General features: G+C 40.8%; 1 long non-coding RNA gene across 1 annotated transcript; it reads left to right on the plus strand.

The window, feature by feature from the left end:
• The first annotated feature begins 980 nt into the window (after nt 1-980).
• LOC138421654 (uncharacterized) lies at nt 981-15,247 on the plus strand. The gene is made up of 2 exons (XR_011249575.1): nt 981-1,131; nt 14,403-15,247. It is a non-coding gene; the product is annotated as an uncharacterized lncRNA (long non-coding RNA).
• The last annotated feature ends 1,942 nt before the right edge of the window (nt 15,248-17,189 follow it).

Raw genomic sequence — 17,189 nt, forward strand, 5'->3', positions numbered from 1 at the left:
CACGAGTTCTCATTATTTACAGCCATGCTTCCTCATCACAGCACAGCCAGACAGAGACTACTTTTAACTTTCCTTTATCTCTGTGGGGAGGGAAAATGCCAGCTGCCTTGATGTTTGGTTTGTAGCCCTTCAGTTGCTGAGACTGTAAACCCTGCCGCCCAGGAGCGGAATGCCAGCACGGAAAGCCTGTAACTGCAGAGCATCCCAGGTGCCCGCAGCCTTGCAAAGAATGCAGAGATTCAGGGTGTCTCATACCTCTGGGATGCAGGGGCTCTGAGTATGTGTCTGGTTTCCACCTGAACCAACACTCCTGGGGTGAGCAGGGGCGATCTAAGATGGGTCCCGCCTGCAGAGCCCACCCTGCACCCCTGGAAACCCTGTCCAGGGAGGGGTGTTTGGCTTGGCCCTGAACAGAGGCCTCCTCTCCTGGCTCCCCTCCCTCCTCCCCTGGCTCCTCTCCCTCCTCCCCTCCCTCCTTCTCCCTGTCAGCTCCTCCCCTCCATCCCAGGGAAGGTGTCACCTCCTCCCACTGGGTACAGCAGCAGGTGGCAGCATTGTCACAGGCCTGGCAGCCGGCTGGCTGAGGGGACACAGGAGTCCAGCGGGAAGGACTGCACGTGCAGGGGGCTGCCCCTTTCCTGAGCTTCCGGTCCCCTACCTCCGCTGCTCCGCTGTTAGCCCACCACAGCAGCTAGTCATCAGGGTCATCAGCCTCTGGAGTCGCCCTAACCTGAGTTATCTGTTCTTCTGCTTGTTCCCACTGGCAACACGACCTATGTTCTTCCACCTCGAATCTATTAATACCAGGCCGAGGTCTTGGGACCACAGAGGGAGTGCCGGCATCTCTCATCCTTAAAGGACAAGCAGGAAACGAGCGGCAGGTGGGCGCACAGGGGAGGACAGGGGCGGGCGGCAGGGTGCGGAGCCTCTCTCATGACCTTGACACTGAGTGCGTGTTATCCGAGGGTGCTGGGAACGGTTCTTTCCCTTTGTCTAAGTAGTGACTGAGATGAAACACACCCGCCTCTTGCATCTCACGTGCGTCTGGGTGGTGCACAGCCTGGAGGAGCAGCATTGCATGGGGCAGGCATGCAGAGTAGGTTGGAGCCGAAATCCCACCAAATCCTGGAGGTAAGAGGAAGGGCTTCACCCTGCCTTCCAGCTTTACATCTGCAGTAGAGGGAAAAACGGGGAGAGGCATTTTAGACAAACGAAAGACCAGGGCTGGGGCCCAGAACCAGCCTGCATCAATCCACAGGCTGTGGCAAAATTGGGCACCTGGTTGCCGTGGGCCCGCTGGTCTCTCTGTCACTGCGACCTAGTTAGGTTTGCTTTTGCCTGGCACTTGTGACATAAAATGCTGTTTTTTCCTTTCTTGTTGTTTGGTCCCTTGTGCTAAGGCTCACAGGACATGACCGGTGCAATTAACCATCTGAGCTTAGACTGGTCATTCATTCACGTGTCCTCCCCCTACCCCCTTCCTCTATGTGCTTGTGAGCACTCTCTCTCACACACACACACACACACACACACACACACACACACACACACCTCACCCTGCCTTCTCCATGTCAGTAAATGAGTCGTGATCACTTACATAGGCTTAATAGCTCACAAGGCAAACGCCTTCCATTACGGCGCATCGAGCTGCCATAACGGGGCTGAAAACTGCCGCCACTGAGGTGTTAAGAGGCAAGTTCTGCTGAAAATGATGCCAGCACAAAGGACCAGGATTCATTAACTCGGGCAGCCTTTCTCATTAAACGTGCAGATTGACAGTCAGGACTAACTGTCATCTGCCGTTTCCTTGGCGTCCCCCTACCCAATAATATACATATAGACGTTTTTGCACAGGTGCTATTATATTTAAAACAGAATAGTGAAATTGTGACTATTTGGGGGTTGGTAGATGCCTGCTTTGTGTAAAAACAGCAGTGTTCTTGCTCCCTTCTTTGCTTCTCTGAAAGAAGAGGGACCCTAAGAAGAGGTAAACCCAATTCGGAGGCTAACCCCCAAGGCTTCTAGTTGGGTCAACATATCAGATAAAATGGACCCATGCCACCTGGAAGAGATGTAAATATTAACCATGAACCCAGAACACTCACTACTCTGGCCTTCTGTTTTCTCGCCACTTAATCCATGCATGTGTTCCACTTTCACTACACCTAATAAATCCTTTATGGAAAATTCCTTATAACACGACTAAGGAGGAAGCGTCCAAAAAGTCACATCCCTCTACGTGTAGAAATGTGACTGGATGAAGGAAAGGCACAAACTCATTACAAAAATATCATTTTTCCTCAAAGATCTGAGGCCCCTAGGTGACACTGCTTTGCATCTTAACATAAAATATGTAATGTAGAACCTTCTGGTATTAACAGATAGCACCAGAGTACTCTGCTCTGGGCACTTTGCAAAGATGCAAGATAGCTGTGCCTTGAGGTAGGTAAAGAAAAAAAAGAAAATATTTCTTCCATAAATATGGGATCTCGATCATCAATGAACAAATATCCTGGAAGGCACTGTCAATATGAAATGTCATCTAGGGGCAAAGATGCTTTCCTGATTAAAAAAATAATAGTTGTGTAGATGTGTCTGTGTACATGTATAGGAAATACTCCTCAAAAAAATAAAAAAATGCAATTTTCCAGAGAACAACCCTAAGGACCCATTCATTACGGAGAGATCTTTTACTGAGAAGTGGCTTGCACGGCTCTATGCTCTGGTTTTGTTCACTTCCTATTATCCACTTCCTTAAATGTACCCTCTATTAAAAAAAAAAACAAAAACGCTATGAGAGGGACACTTCTGTCTATGCAATGCCTCCTTCCTTTCAGGCACTTCTGTTCCAGAAGAAGTGCTTCAGTTTACAATCAACTGATTTTTAGTTCACAGCCTCTTTCCCTCATTCTGTCAGGAGCTTGGATTTCTCTCTTAAGGCAAATTCTCTAAGGCCCCTTGAGCTACTAGGAACTTGAAAGCACTTTCTCTGGGAAGCTTTTTCTCATCTTTTTTCTCAGCCTTTTGCAGCGAGGATCATTTCAAAAGGTTGCTTCTTACCTTTGTGTATAAATATAGACGGATATGGATATAGATACAGAAAACCTGGGCAACGAAGCACACACACACTCCCTCACATTCATTCCATGTCGCCTTCCCTGTGACTTGCATGCCTGTCTCTTTCCGCTGCTGTTCCCCTGGGGCAGGCAGAAGGATTCTCCTCTTTTTTTTGTGCATCACTGACTACCCTTGTCAAGTGCTTTAAAAAATAAATGATTAGAAATTTTTAAAAAAGTCTTCACCTTTGTCCTTGGATCTGAGAGTATGACTTGAACATTTTTTCCAGTCTAGCACAAACTGTGCAGTCTTAAATCAATGGTATCTTCATGATCTTGACATCCACAATTCTGCAAGTCAAGCCCAGACGGAAAACAATGCCCTTCTTTAATTACATAAGAGATTTTGAACTCATATTGCATGAAAGAGTCCAGAATAGCCAATGATATGTTACAAAAGTACTTAGCTAAAAATAGTTATTTACAAGGATAAGCCAAATCCCTGAAAAAATCTACAACTTTTTGCAAAATGATTTAAAAAATAGATATGTCCTGAAAATCACTCATGGTTTTAGGCCCATAATAGGTTTTCTTTGGAATAAAGATCACATGGAAAAACCTGATACAAATTAAATGTATTTTCCGTGGAGATGCATTAAACACTGCAAATATTTTTATGTGGTTCAAAAATGTGTGAGATTAGTATATATTGTAATGCTGACATTTTAAACTGCTGAGAAATAGATTGTGCGTCAAATAGCATTGAGAAAACTGATTTGCTGTCTCAGAAAAATCAACTTCAATATACTTAAAATAGTTGAAGCTGTGCACAATGTTTTTCACTGACTACAATAAAATAAACTAAAAATCAATATTAGATACTAGATAGCTCTCCAAAATTTGAGAAATAAATACTATACTTCTAAATAATTCATGGATCAAAGAGTCACATAGAGAATTGGAACATAAATTAAAATGAATTGCAATTAAAATACATCATATACAAATTTATAAGATGGAGATAAAACACTTCTTTGAAGGAAATTTTCTTTAAATGCTTACATTGAAAATAACAGATGTTTCAAACTAATTGCTAAAACTTACACAGGAATAAATTACAGAGGAAAGGAAAATTAAACTTAATCATAAAAAAGGAAATGAGAAACTTAACAGTAGTGTTCAGTGGAATTAGAAACAAAAAAAAGAAAAATCAGTGGAATTAAAGGAGATTGTTTCAAAAGGATCAATGAAACTGATGAACCTTTTAGCCAGACTGATCAGAAAAAAAGAGAGGACCTAAATTACTAATATCAGAAATTTAAAAATGACATCACTAGAGAATCTGCAGATATTAAAAGGAGAGCAGAGCAATATTAATACTAAAGACACACACAGTGTACAATGTCATAGACTAAACAGATTTATTCAATAATACAAAGTATCAAAGCTCATTCAAGAAGAAATAGATTACCGGGATAGTATTATATATATATATCTGTATAAAATAAAGTTTTAGTTTAAACTATTGTCACTGAATTCAAGTATCTTTACTGGCAAATTCTGTCAACACCTGAGGAAGAGATAATACCAATACCAGTTCCACATAACCTCGTCCAAAAAATACAGGATAGAGAAAATTTGCAAGTTTATTTTATTTTATTTCATTTTTTATTTTTACTTTATTTTGCTTTACAATACTGTTTTGGTTTTGCCATACATTGACATGAATCAGCCACGGGTGTGCATGAGCTCCCAATCCTGAACCCCCCTCCCACCTCCCACCCCATATCATCTCTTTGGATACTCCCTGTGCACCAGCCCCAAGCATCCTGTATCTTGTATTGAATATAGACTGGTGATTTGTTTCTTACCTGATGGTATACATGTTTCAATGCCATTCTCCCAAATTATCCCACCCTCTCCCTCTCCCACAGAGTCCAAAGGTCCGTTCTAAACATCTGTGTCTCTTTTGCTGTCTTGCAAGTTTATTTTATTAGCCCAGCATTATTCTGATATCAGAACTAGACAAAGATAGTCCACAGAAACAAAAAGTATAGATAAATAGCTCTAAAAAAGTAAGGAAATGAAATCTAGCATTATTAAAAAAAAGCATAATAAATCATGATTAAATGGTACTTATCAACAGAAATATAAGGCTCAATTAATATTTGCAAACTGATCAATATAATTTGCTATACAAATATGCTGCAGGTGAAAAAACATTATCTCCATAATGTTTGTTTGGTTTGCAGACAAAACATTGACAAAATCCAACAACTATGCTTTATTAAAACAAAAAAACAGAAAAGTAAGCTTCCTTAACTTGAGAAGGGCAAGCTGCACAGAACCACAGCTATTATACTTCATGGTGACAGACAATACTTTCCCCCAAGATTGAATAAAATGCATTGATTGAGAATAAAAACAAGGATGTTTCCTATCAACATTTCTATTCAATACCTATATCAGTTTTCTATTGATGAGCCAACAAATCATCAAAAACTTTGTGTCTTAGGATCGCTTATATTTATTATTTTATCTATGTATGGGTCAGAAGTGAAGATCCAGGTGTCACCGGGACTCTGTTGACTGGAGGCCTTCGGGGTGAACCACTTCCTGCCTGTTCAGATTGTTGGCAGAACTCAGTTTCTTGCAGTCGTAGGACTGAAGTCCCCAGAGTCTTGCTGTCTGTCCTTGAAGGTTGTTTCCACCTTCCTTGAGTCCGCCCACGCTCCTTGACTAATGGTTCCTTTCACCATGTTCAAAGTCACCAACAGTGGCTGAGCCTGTATTACAACCAGAGGTCTTCTCTTTTCTTTCTTTCAGCCATGTTAACCCTACATGAAAGCTCAGTTCAGTTCAGTTACTCAGTCGTGTCCGACTCTTCGGGACCCCATGAACCACAGCACACCAAGCCTCCCTGTCCATCACCAGTTCCCGGAGTTCACCCAAACTCATCCATTGAGTTGGTGTTGCCATCCAGCCATCTCGTCCCCTTTTCCTCCTGCCCCCAATCCCTCCCAGCATCAGAGTCTTTTCCAATGAGGCAACTCTTCGAATGAGGTGGCCAAAGTACTGGAGCTTCAGCTTTAGCATCATTCCGGTGCTAACCCTACATGAAAGGACTCCTGTAATCTTAAATGCTAGCATGATTAGGTTGTGTCCAATTGGATAATCCAGAATAATCACTTTACCTCAAAGTCCACACTCTTAATCACATCTGCAAAGTCCCTTTTGCTACTTAAGGCAACATTTTCACAAGCTCTGGTAATTAGGGTGTGGGCATCTTTTTTTGTGGGGGCATTATTCTGCCTACCAAAATAGCATGTGGAGGAACTATCCCGTACAGTATAGTAAGGGAAAGAGAGAAGTGGCATTATAGGAGATTAAAAATAAAGGCTAAAATTATTTCTATTTATAGACTAGATTATCTATGTCAAAACTCCAAGGCATCTAGAAAAACAGTAGTAGATATTATAAGAGTTCAGCAATATTATGGTATTGAAAGCTAACAAAAAGAATTGCATTTTTATATACTAGATATATTTTTATATAATATATATAAACAATTAGATAGGAAAATTTCAAAGAAAAATTTTCAGTAAAGCCAAAAAATTTGAAATATTTAGAAATAGACCCAACAAAATTGTTTGAGATTTGCAAAATAGGAAACTGAAGAGAAAAATCAAAGAATGAATAAATATATATTTATACATATATACGTATATGTTAGTCATATATATACACACATATATACACGAGATTATCCAACTTTTTTTCATGAATTGGAGGTCTGAGTTTTGTTAAGATGTCAATTTCCCTTGAGCGTGCATGCTAAGTCGCTTCAGCTGTGTCCACCTCTTTGGACACATAGCTCCAGGCAAGAGTACAGCAATGGGCTGCCATGCACTCCTCCAGGGGATTTTCCTAGGCCAGGGATTGAACCTGCATCTCTTATGTCCCCTGGATTGGCAGGTGAGTTCTTTACCACTAGAGTCACTTGGGAAGCCCCAGTTTCCCCTCACAGATTTATTAATTCAAAGTAATCCTAACTAAAGTCTCTGTAGGCATTCTTACTGAAAGCAACAGTTAACCTAAAGTTTATATGAAAATCTAATTTCTCCATCACTGAAGTCTCCAAAAGTATAACATAAAACAAATGAAACAAAAGAAATTTTTCTTTAGAGCAAAAAGAGACTTCTCAGATGCCATGAACTCCAAAAATCCATCTCCTCCTTTAACATGTAGCTTTCCAAAGAGAGACAACATCCGGAGTAAATTTCTTTCTGAAATGAAGACAATTTAAATTTATTTTAATAGACCATATTATTGGTCAAGGAAAAACAGACCTAAAAATTAGCTCCATAATGTCAAAATCATTATCTTTAGCATGCAACAACCAAGGACTGTTCTTTTCTTCCATGAACTCCATGAAAACTACAGATGAAGAACCTCAGCCAATCAAGCAGTGACTATGGAAACTAAACTCCAAACGGATGAAATTATGACTACAACTACTGATTAGCATGACTGAACATAACCCCGCAAGTGGAATTTGCTTTCATGATGTGAAGGAAGGCACCCAGCCAAAGCTGCACAAAGATAAAAACAAGCACAATTTTTGTGACTAGGATATCTCTTTCTAAGTGGAACATTAAGAAAAAATAGAAAGATATTTAACAAAACAACGCTAATGCTAAAAAAAATTTCTCATAAAAATGATGCCATATTCACTATCACTTGTAGAAGGTATTAATAGATACTGCCTAAATAATGAAAAGATGAAGGGTGCTAAATTAAGTTTTAATCATAAAGGCAATCACTAAAACGAAAAACCCAAAATGCCAGCCTTTCTAAATACAAAAATCTATTCACCAAAAAAGCACAAAAAAGTTGAACACCTATTAAAGGCTTTGCTGCTGCTAAGCTGCTAAGTCACTTCAGTCATGTCCGACTCTGTGCAACCCCATTAGATGGCAGCCCGCCAGGCTCCCCCGTCCCTGGGATTCTCCAGGCAAGAATACCGGAGTGGGTTGCCATTTATAATACACAAAATTATATGAAAGGACTAAAACAAAACATATTTATTATTTTGATGAATGTAAATAAACACATTTTAAAGTGAAACCCAAATTTATATTGTTCCACTTAAAATGTTGTGATTTTAAAACTTTAAAACAAAAGAACAAGCAAAGAGCTATAAGAGGAAAAGAGAAAGCAGGCGACTTAATTTTAAAATCAAACAAAATAAGGAGTTCGGGTGAAAACTTTAAACAAGATTAAAAAGAAACTATAATATAAAAATGAACTTTGATAAGAAAGATGTGGCAGTTATGAACATCTGTGCATGAAATAGCATAGTTGCCATACTAATGAAGCACAAATCACAGAAACAGCGAGAACTAGAAGAACCATAAGCATTAATAATATCATTAGTAAAGGAGATTTACCTTATATACAGCAAATACTGTCTCCAGGAAATAGAGATAATGTTTCCTTTATATCTGATTGTGGAGTGTCCACTGAAATAACCCATACACTGCTGTTGCTGCTGCTGCTAAGTTGCTGCAGTCGTGTCTGACTCTGTGCGACCCCATAGACGGCAGCCCACCAGTCTCCCCTGTCCCTGGGATTCTCCAGGCAAGAACACTGGAGTGGGTTGCCATTTCCTTCTCTAATGCATGAAAGTGAAAAGTGAAAGTGAAAAGTGAAAGTGAAGTTGGTCAGTCGTGCCCGACTCTCAGCGACCCCATGGACTGCAGCCTACCAGGCTCCTCCGTCCATGGGATTTTCCAGGCAAGAGTACCGGAGTGGGGTGCCACTGCCTTCTCCGACCCGTACACTTGGGCACAAATAAAATATAAGAACTTGCAGCGCTTCTTGTGTTTCACTATTGAGTGTAATTCTGGCTTTTGGGCAAAAGCAGACACATTTTATCAATTAGGAAATGGCCATCTGTTTTTGATTTATTAATTTTTTCTAAAATCATGAATAGTTGTTGAATATTTCCAAATGCCTGTCAGCATGTATAGAGATGAGCATATTTTTCTTTAGATCTTTAATATTATGGATTAAATCAATAGCTTTCCTAATATTCAACCATCGCACCATCTGGAATCAGCTCAAGATTATTAAATAATTATGTCAGTAAAGTGTTCTTTGATTATGTTTATTCATTTCACATTTAGGACTTTTCATATATACACATCTATATATACTGCTGATACGTTAGTATGCAAAACATCCCTTTGATTATCAGCATGCTCACTACAAACCAGCATCATTTAACACTGGGGAGGAGGCACTAACCAATGCAATTAGATAAGAAATAAAGCAAGTTGAAAAAAACTGGAAAAGATGAGATAATTTTCTCACTATATGATCATATGTGACATGAAAAAAATGAGGGAATCAACAAAACACTTTTGAAAATAATATCAAAATTCAGAAATTGTGAAAAGTGAAAAAATAATTTATAGAGAACTGATATATATATATATATATATATATATATATATATATACACCTGTATAATGGAAAAGTGCCCATTTAAAGTAATGAAGCCCAAATATACTCAAATATAAGATGACTACGTTCAAGAGGAAAAAACAATACTTACTTGAACTAACCTTTCCAATATTATACAAAGAGCACAAAAATAAGTGAACGTAAGAAAGGCATACCATGTTCTTTAACATGAATATTCAAAACTAAAGATGTATGAAGTTCTTACAATTTAATTTACAAATTTCACATAGTTCCAATAAAAATATGCCAAGAGATATTTTGGGAGCAGTAAAATGAAAGGGTCCTAAAGCTCGTATGGAACGAAAAGACGCAGAGAACATTGTGAGAGAAAAGCCAGCGGAGCGTGGGCAGCCTTACCCGATCTTAAAACACATGATAAACTCTCCATTAATAGAGTGTTAGGGTCCTGGCACATGAAGAGATAGACCAAAGGAAATACCCTGAAATGCCCTGGGACTTTGGAATTTTATTAATATGGCAATTAAGTAAGAGGAGTAAAGATAGACTTCTCAATAAGCGGTATTGGGACAACCGGATTGATTTATGAACACAGGAATGTTGGACCCATTCTTTACACCACACCCCAAAAAACTTCAAATGGTTCAAAGATTTAATTATAGAATGTAAACTTATTAAAGGACCAGAAGGCATGGCAAAATGCCTTAATAATCTTGAAGAAAGAGCTGACTAAAATCAAGAAGTCATAAAAGAAAATATAATTAAATTTCACTGCAAAAGCTGAAATTCACTGTATGAACCAAAAAAGAAAAAATAATAATAATAAAGCTTGAGATAAATGTCAAACCTAAAAGACTTTTTACAACACATATCACAAGCCAAGTACTGTTCTCCCTAATAGACAGCACTTCCCTCAAGCTGATAAGAAAACACCAACAACCCTACAGAAAAACAGGCAATATATATAGACTGGTATCACAAGAAAGGAGATAGAAATGTGAGAAAAGATACTCAACCTCACTTTTACTAAAGGAAAAGCACATTAAAATTACACTGAAGTGCCAAGCTCTGCTCACTACATCGAAAAAATCTGAAAGTTTGATCATGTACATTCATTGAATTAGTGAAGAAGAGAGCATTCTAAACCATGACTATCAGAAATGTAAATTAGTACAACCTCTGTAGAGGGCAATTTGGCACATTATTCAAAATTACAAACTCCTATGCATTTTGACCCAGCAATTCCACCTCTGGAAATTTCTCCTAGCATAACAAAAAACATGTGTATATGTGGTTATTTGCAATGGCATTATTCCTAATAGCAAAGTTGTACTGATGTCAATAATTGTTAACAAAGTACAGATTTATTAAATTGCCAACTACATAAATCAGTACAAACATATAACAGAATACAGTAAAATAAAGACAGAGAATACAAAATACAAATAAAAAGTCAATAGATTGAAAGGCTTTTAATATTGCTTAAATGCTAAGTCATCCAAAATGATATACAGACTCAATGCAATATCTATTAAAATTCCAAAGGCGTTTTTTTTTTTCCAGAAATAGAAGACATCTTAAATTATGTGTGCAATTTCAAGGTGCCCCAAAGAACCAAAACAATCTTGAAAACAAGAAATAAGTCTGGAGGTGTCCACTCTTCCTTATTTCAAAACATGTTGCAAAACTACAGTAAGCAAAAGAGGGCAGGACTGAGATTGAGACAGAAATAGAAACCAATAGAACAGAATAGATGACCCAGAAATCATGGTGTACCTGGTTAAATGATCTTCAACAAGGATGTATAGATCACACTGGAGAAAGAACTGTTTCTTCACAAATAGTGTTGGGAAAACTGGATATCCACATGAAAAGGAAAATTACACCGTTATCTTACACTGCTTACAAAAATCAGTTCCAATTTTGCCAGATGAAAAAGTTCTTGTGGAGATCTGTAGAACAATGCGAACGTAACCAACACTACTAACTGCATACTTGAAGACGGCCAAGATTATTTTTTGTTGTTGTTATAAAAAAGACAAAGAAAGCTCTTACAGACCTACTAGAAGTATCCTAAAGATTTATTAAGTGAAAAAAGGGAAGATGGATAATATGCATAGCCTTCTGCCTTTTAAATAAAAATGCGGACTTTAAGACCCCTTGTTTGCTTTGGCTAGAACACACAGGAACATATTTTGAAAGTTTTCTCAAGAAACTGACTCTTGATCTGTAAGGTCCAGAAGGTATATGGTGAGAACTCTGCGAATTGAATTGGGGTACAGGAGGGTGACATTTTATACTGTTGACTTGTATTCATTTTTAAGTCAGGAGAAAGTAGTGAATTTCCAAAATCATGCTTAAGACATTGAGAATTTGTTTAATTGTTATGAAATCAATAGATTGGAAGTACTAGTTGGATGAAAGTACCATTTAGGAAAATAGTGTTGAGAAAAGGTGGACTTTTGTTTGGGTTTGATAGCCTACACGGGGTTTAGTTGTCAACGCTACGTTCTGAGAACGTGGGCTGGAGGAAGCGAGCCCTGGAGTATTGACACGTGAGTGCTGAGAACACGCGCCATTGGTGCCATCTTCCAGACGGCTGCCCAAGTCCTCAGGAGACAGGATACGGCGAGCAGAGCAGACCAGAGGCTGGCCGCCTGAGTGATGCGGCACGCCCGGGGGGCGTGCCCACGTCCATGATGAGGACCCGGCATGGCACCCTCTGAGGAGCTCGCCTCAGTGGAGCCGGGTGTTTGCAGAGGGGTGGAGTAGAAACGACGCCGGCTGCAGAAGGGACAAAACGGCTCGCTCCCCTTAGTACCCCGCTTGCTTGTCTGCAAAATGGGGCTGTTGAGGGGGTGAAATGGGTTACTGCCCGTAAAATGCCAAGAACAGGGCCGGCGATGCAACAAGTGTTCTGTACAACAGGGGAGAGTAAAAACCTCTGCAAGGGCTGCTGGGGACACGGCATCTTCTGGAGCGGGCAGGAGTCCGTAAGAGCAAGGGGAAGTGGGGAAGGAGAAGTTGAACAAAGAGGGGATTCTTGGCTCAGTGGGAGCTTTGAGAGTGGGGAGGAGAGTAGCTGGTGGAGCCAGTGGGAGCTTGGGGTGCAGGTGATGAGTGGGAAGGGGGGACCTGAGGCTGCAGCTGGTGTCAATAGGAATGAAGGGCTTTGAGGGTCTTTGCACAGAACCAGAACATCACAGACATGCCCACAGCACTGGTCTGTGCCAACTCTCTGTCGTCAGGTACTTGGGACACCTTGTTGGCAGGACTTTGGGGTGACAGATGAAAGGGCTCAGGAGCACCATGCTGTGCCCCTTCTGGCTGCGGTGGGTACTGCACTTGCCTGTGCTGGGGAACAGATGGCGGACACTTCACAGAAAGGATGCGATTGTTACAGAAGACTTCTTGTCATTGTGGGAACTGTGTGCTTTGTCCGGTCAGTTCTTTCCCTCGTGGGGATAGGAAGTACAACATTCTAAATGAATAAGAAGGGGAAAAGGATAATAACATACCCAAACTTTACAAATAAGTGATTCATAGAAAGTGAAAGTGAAGTGGCTCAGTTGTGTCCAACTCTTTGCGACCACATGGACTGTAGCCTACCAGGTTCCTCCTTCCTTGGGGTTTTCCAGGCAAGAATCCTGGAGTGGGTTGCCATTTCCTTAAATGATTTATATATTAGGGGCAGATTTCTGCTGTCTTTTCCAATATAGTTTATATCAATGATAAAAACTGGGTAAAATTATTTTGTACTATTGCAGACTGAAAGATATACAAACTTTTTTTCCCCATATTTCTTTATGTACCAAAATACTGTGTTTCTTTTTTAGGGAAAAACTGGTGTACTCTCTTCTATGATAGGTTGCTTAGTACCAGTACCTGAAAAATTGCTATAAACTTACTTCCCGAGGACATTTGCTGACCTGAATGGACACTCGTTACCAATGCACAAATTTTAAACCATAATAGATTATGGATTTTATTTAGTTTACTCGCTAGTACTTGTATATACAATTGAATGTTATCTAGTCTACTTTAGCTCGGTGGCTTTATGAAGAGGTACCTAGTTCAAGCATTGTTAATTAAATTTAAGAATGTTTACAAGACATTATGGAGAAGGAAGTGACAACCCCCTCTAGTATTTTTGCCCAGGAAATCCCATGGACGGAGGAGCCTGGCAGGCTATAGTCCATGGGGTTGCAATTAGTTGGACATGACTTAGAAGCAGCGTGACTGAGCATGCTCAAGACATTTATTTCTAAGGCACTAGGGATGCCTTGCAAACAACGCCGTCAGAAGGCCGCAGAGGCTGGTATGAGAAGCTCAGTGTCATCCTTTAAATTTAGACCTGTGTCTTTGTGGGATCTGAAGGAAACTGCCTCCCTTTGACAATATTTTCTTTCTTTTTTATGAGCCAGAAAGAACTGATGGTATCTTTGGAAACCTGTCCAGCCAGTATGAAGGGAGAGACATATAAAGCCTGTCTACATACAAATGTCTGAAAGTACAGCATCAGCAAGTCGATACTGTAACCCTTGTCCTCCGTTGCTTCAGTTTCCTTTATAAGTTTCCTTATAACCTCAGCTGGTGTTGGAGAGTCCCATAAAGTTCAATGAGCGCTTGCATAACATTCTGTAAATTGAATTATCTTTGCATCAGTGGGTAAAGCACAGATTAGCTGGGGGCAAAAGGTTGCAAAAGAATAAATCTAGTGGACCTGCTGCTCTTTCCTAAGCAGGATGTGTGTGTTAGATGTAACAGAGTGTGAAGCGTTCACCCGATTCTCCAAGGGTTGCAAAGGTAAAATCACGGACGCAGGAGGCAAGCATCTCATTTCATCCTTCTCTTCATTAGGTTCAACAAAGAACTCCAGCTTCTGCTCTGGTGATGGTGAGCATCTTCCCAGGCTAGGTGACCCACAGCCACCACCCACGCCCATGCTGGTGGTGTCAATGTAGATTGTAGGACTTAACCCAGCAAGCTCCTTCACTTGGTCGACAGTGGCTTCGGTAAGAGCTTTCAGGAGGGCATCCTTGGAAGTATCCAGCCCAAGACTGCCTCCTCACGTGCAACTGCAGGTCGTGACACTTGGTGCCTGCAGTGAATGCTGACTTGTTTCATTTTCCTTCTCCACGAAAATCTGGCCCTGGTTATGCCTTACCTAGTGGCAAAGGTGTTCCCACTGAGAGGATGCGCAAGGAAAAACCCACGGGCGACATGTGGAAATCCTGTTAGCAACGCCATGGCAAAGTGCAGACGGCAAAGGAGGAGGGGGCTGGCCCATCCGTCCATGATACTGCCGGAACAGTTCAATTAGCGGGTAACGCACATTCTAAATCACCAAGGCAGTAAATCCTGGACCGCGTCTCACATGCTGAGGGTCTTCGAAATTTTCTCTGATCCGTTTTTAGCATGGGGGCGGCAAACAGAAATAATTATGTAGATTAGAACCAAAACCTCACCTAAAAGACAAATTCTTGGGGCTGGCATTAACATTTCACTGATAATGCTCTTTTCATAAATCTTGGCATTCCTGTTAAATTATTCATACACTGTTCTAGGAGAACATATGACAATTTTTTAAAAATGTATTCTTCACAGCATCTTGCAATCAGCCAGAATGTCACTCCATGGGTTATTTTTCTGAATCTCACCATCTGAATGTTCTGAATAAATTTTACTTTATTCAATAAGTTTCACTCTTGTTTCCAAGCGTTCCTTTTATGATTTCTATGGCTTCACTTCTATTGTATTACCCTCCTATTTTATTTCTTTCCCATCATCTTGATCTCCCTTTATGTCCGCCGTGCGCTTCACTTTACTGTTTTCTCAATCTATCATTTCAGCTTTGGCAAAAAAAAAAAAAAAAAAAAGGATATTTCCTATTATCTGATCTTCCCTAGATGTACTTAACTCTGTGACACTCGTATTTCTCTGAGTGACCTTTGTGATATAACTCTTTGGTGCTACATCTTGAAAGTGCCTCTGACAGATTCAGCAGGTGCCCTTTTGATTCGCGTTCTGGAACCACCCTGCCTGTCTTGAATACACTTTCTGCCAGCCCTGCATTGTCTGCACTTCCTAAACCAGAGGCAGCACAGTCACAACGCTGTCAGATGCTCCCTCCGAGGGGCCGCACGCATTTTTTCTTCCTGGAATTGTCAGATGACTTTTTCGTTGCTATTTGCCTAAGGAAATCCAACGTCAATGTAATGGAAACATACAGACATCCTCCTGTAGCCTCCATCTGGGCAGGTGGGTAGATATACGCCTTGCAAACCACCAGCCGAAGTCTGCCTTTTCAGGGTAAGAAATCTCTGTGTGTATCTGGTCACGTCCCTCTTCCTAGTCCTGAAGTCCTGCCTTGGGACTGTCCAGCGAGGAGGGTCATCTCTGGATTCTGGACCATACCATTTTCTAACAAGGTTGGTCTGAACTGTGACCCATTTTTCAAGCCAGTGATAGCCCTGTCCTGCCCCACTGGCCCGATATAGCTCAGGGGCCTGCCCTGTTTTCCAGGGGATGCAGATGAACCCCTGAATCCAAAACCGAATCCCAGAGTACGTCAGAAGGCTCTCAAGAGCTGTCTCCCCCCCACCATCTGGAACCAATAAGGCCCCATTTGAATAGTTTCAAGCTCTAGTCTGGTCCATGATGTTCACTTTTTTCAATAAATTAGAATAAATCATTTAATAACTAACAGATTAGAAAGCCTCTAGTATCATTCTTAGGTAAGCCATATACAAATAAGCCCCTTGGTGTGTAACAAAAATATTTCTGTTATGAACCTCATCAAACAGGGAACTCTGTGGTTCTTTTAAATAAACAGTCACACAATACCTGGATGATTGGCGACTTTTTATGGGAAGAAGCAAGAAAAGTGGGTGAGGCAGGACCTGTCTGACTGATGATACTTTTTGGGGTGATTTTGAGGCCGCTTATAAAGAAGATCTTTCTCTACCACCGAAAAGAACTCCTGACAAGTCTAATGCTATCCTGGAGGGTAAAAGAATTAGGAGTTTGATTATGTTAATCCTATTGAGATGATGTGAATTTTTTTTTTTAATTCAAACTGAATAAATGAATACATTTTCTTCCAGCTCTGAGAATGGGTATAAGCAAAGTAACTGCTCGGGGCTGACCTTGGGGAAGATACAGGGAGCTCTTCCAATGTTTGAGATTCAGAGCTTTCCGTCTTCTCAGCTTCTGTGGTCCGCCCACTGCCCACGAGGGCTGCACTTGAAACTATGGGTAGTACAGAGTCTTGCCTCCAGAATAAGTCAGCTTCTTCCATGGGCTCAGTTCTCATTCCTCTCCGCCAGACACTATCATCACCATGGCTACTGAGACTGCAGATTGCTTTCCACTTTCCAAAAGCTCAAACTCTGACACCAGCCACGGTGCTGCCATCACTCGTATTCCTTTATTCCAATTAACATACCGTTCTCGCTCTTTTTACCTTCCTTTCATCTCATCTCTCATCTAGTCCTTCCAACTTCCTCAGTATCAGGGCAGACACATTTCAACTCTTGATGCTGGGTCCCCAGGGTTGATCGTTAGCGCCATGCAGTAGCAATCGTCCTGAGATGACCCCCTCCACCTCTGAGGGCAAGGCCTTCCCAACCCTCATTGCCCCTCCCT

Source organism: Ovis canadensis, chromosome 16 (assembly GCF_042477335.2).
Source record: "Ovis canadensis isolate MfBH-ARS-UI-01 breed Bighorn chromosome 16, ARS-UI_OviCan_v2, whole genome shotgun sequence".
Classification (NCBI taxonomy): Eukaryota; Metazoa; Chordata; class Mammalia; order Artiodactyla; family Bovidae; genus Ovis; species Ovis canadensis.